This window comes from Zootoca vivipara, chromosome 11 (genome assembly GCF_965207765.1).
Source record: "Zootoca vivipara chromosome 11, rZooViv2.hap1.1, whole genome shotgun sequence".
NCBI classification, from domain to species: Eukaryota; Metazoa; Chordata; class Lepidosauria; order Squamata; family Lacertidae; genus Zootoca; species Zootoca vivipara.
The window spans coordinates 48,458,980-48,461,997 of record NC_142594.1 but is presented as its reverse complement, the minus strand read 5'-3'; positions in this window follow the sequence as shown (position 1 = coordinate 48,461,997).

Sequence of the window (3,018 nt, the reverse complement as noted above, 5' to 3'; positions counted from 1 at the left end):
TAAATTGCATTTATACCACCTTTCATGGGAATTTGCCCCAGGTAATTCCTTATCAGACAGAATTTGAATTTGAAGTGATAGTGTGTTTCGAATTGGAGGTTCATTAGAAAATGAACCACTTTACTTAGGAAAGAATTTACAGGAAATCCTCATTTGTGCACGTTAAATATGTGTGCAACCACGCACACGTGCATTGCGCCAAACATGGAAATGACTCAAAAACATCATAAAGATGGGGTGGGGGCGGAACAGAGTGTTTGCAGTCTTTTCCAATTGTGCTTCAAGTACTGGTATATATGGTTTCACTTGCACATGTGGTGCCTCAGAAGGTAACTCTCGTGTAATAGGGTCAAGTATGGTCAAACTCAAGAAGAACGAGTCACACTCCCTTGAATTACTGTCACCTCCAGTAACTCCAGCTCTGCAGGCAACCGGAAGCCATGGAAGCCTCATCTTATACTGTATCTATATCTATATCTATATCTATATCTATATATCTATATCTACTGTGTTTCTCATATTTTAAGACGTGCCTATAAAATAAGCCATGGCACGATTTTCTGAAGCCTAAAAAATATAAGGCATCCCCCAAAAATAAGACATGCTGGACCCGGCAAGGGCAGCAGCGTGCGCTTTGCCGAGCTCCAAGCCGGCGGCGGGCTGTGCTTTTGCTGGTTCCCGCTAAGTCGGGGCTCAGCAAAGCGCGTGCTGCTGCCTTTGCCGAGCCCCGACTGAGCGGGAACCAGCAAAGGCAGCAGCCCGCCGCCGGCTTGGAGCTCGAGCCAGCAAAGGCAGCAGCGCGCGCTTTGCCGAGCTCCAAGTCGGCGGCGGGCTGTGCTTTTGCTGGTTCCCGCTAAGTCGGGGCTCAGCAAAGCGCGTGCTGCTGCCTTTGCCGAGCCCCGACTGAGCGGGACTGAGCGGGAACCAGCAAAGGCAGCAGCCCGCCGCCGGCTTGGAGCTCGAGCCGGCAAAGGCAGCAGCGCGCGCTTTGCCGAGCTCCAAGCCGGCGGCGGGCTGCTGCCTTCGCTGGTTCCCGCTCCGTTGGAGCTCGGCAAAGCGCGCGGGAGCCGACTTCCGGTTTCCTCGCGCTCGCATCGGACGTGCTCTGCGGGAGCTCCGAGAAAAGCTCCGTGCACAAAGCTGCTGCCTAAGGGGTCTAGGGGCAACGCGAGGCTAAGCGACCCCCTAAAAGCCCTGGGGTGAACCAGGGCGAAACAATAGCCTGCAGCGCGGCTGGAGGAGAAGCCCCTGAAGCCTAGATCTCCAACGCAAAGCGGGAGGAGAGAGAGAGAGGAGAAAGAGAGACTGACGTGAGTGAGTGATAGCGACGCCAAGAGGTAAAAGAACAGACTCACAAGGAAGGCAAACCCCAGCCCAGCGGGCTGCTGCCTTTGCTGGTTCCCGCTCAGTCGGGGCTCGGCAAAAAAATAAGACACTCCCGAAAATAAGCCATAGGCTTATTTTCTTGAGTTAAAATTAATATAAGACGTGTCTTAAAATATGAGAAACACGGTATATCTATATCCCTGCCCTGCCCCATGGCATCTCACTGCTGCCAAAATGTTCTCAAGAGAACTCTTTCCATATTAGAAAGGTTTCCTAGAAATGTACAACATTGCGCTGGACATAACATCTATAAAAACTGGCAATCTATTGTTATAGTATTTTCATGTGCTGCAGTATTGGAGTGCTACTATGTGTATCAATGTTTTCAAAATGTGTTGTTCAACATTTAGGACTCTGAAAAACACCACAACAGCAGCCATTGAAATAACAGGCTTGCTGCATCTTAAAGCTGGTTTATGTCCCTGAGTCTTTCGTGGGCATTTAGACGGTTGCTGGAAGGCATTGCTGCGTGCCTGTGAAGAAGATGCATGTTGCAGCCTATAGCATTTTCTTACTGCAAGTGTTAGGACTGTGTGAGAATGAACTCTGAGGGAAAAGCCCCAAAGCCTCCAGATCCCAACTCCCCTTCCCTGCTTCTGTTTACTGTATTTCTTAAAATAAGCATATCCAGCCTCCACCCCACCCCCAAGCTCTTAGGGCAGCTTACAAAAAGAAAGAATATTTATGTAAAAATTGGGGTTTGGCGAATGGATGGAGGCAGGATCCAGTGGAAAGCAAGGCAGATATTTTTCTCTTGCAACAGAGTTCCCTCACCTCCTTGCAAGGAAGGAGAGACCCTGAACAAAAGTGTACAGAAACCCAGTGCTTCCCCCCCCCAAAATATTTAGGGGTACTCTCATTTTCCTACTCATATTGTGGTGGTGGCTCAAAGGGCCAAAATATTGAAATACTGCCCCTCAATGAGGCCAAACTTAGATTCACAAATGGTTTAGGGGTATGTGTACCCCTGGGTCCCCCCAGAAAAAAACCACTGCGGGAACCTTTAAAGACTTTTGACATTGCCCAACCCCCTTAGCCAAAGACCACCCCAAAATCATCATCATCATACATACATACATACATACACACACACACATACATCATAGGAGGCGATCTCCAGCAGAAATCCTGTCTGCCCGGATACCTTATAATGGTTGCTGATTGCATTACCTTGTGATGGTTCCTGAATCCACATCACAGGCTCACCCTATTCATACACAAATACTCCCTTAAGACAGGATTTGTAAGCAAAAAGATAATGCCTCCCTCACTGCAGAGGAATATTTGAGGTCATTGGGAGAGTCAAAATGGCCTCAGGATTGCTCTCCTGTACTGCTTCAGACACATGGTTTATATATTTACATATCTGCCTTTATGAATATTTATTATATATGTGAGACCTTAGAATTTCTTATAACAAGGTAGACCCTGCTTTCAGGCTTGCAATCTAAATGTCATGACACATGACGAGAAAGGCTTTGGTGGAGGGAGAAAAGCATGAAGATGGCAGTTGGTTTGGTTGCCCAGATAGATGGGAACAGCCAGTATTACGGGTCATGCCATACACTCTCGTTTTTAAATGTCACTTTATTTATAAACAAGGAAACCACAACACCAGACACATTTCCCGCT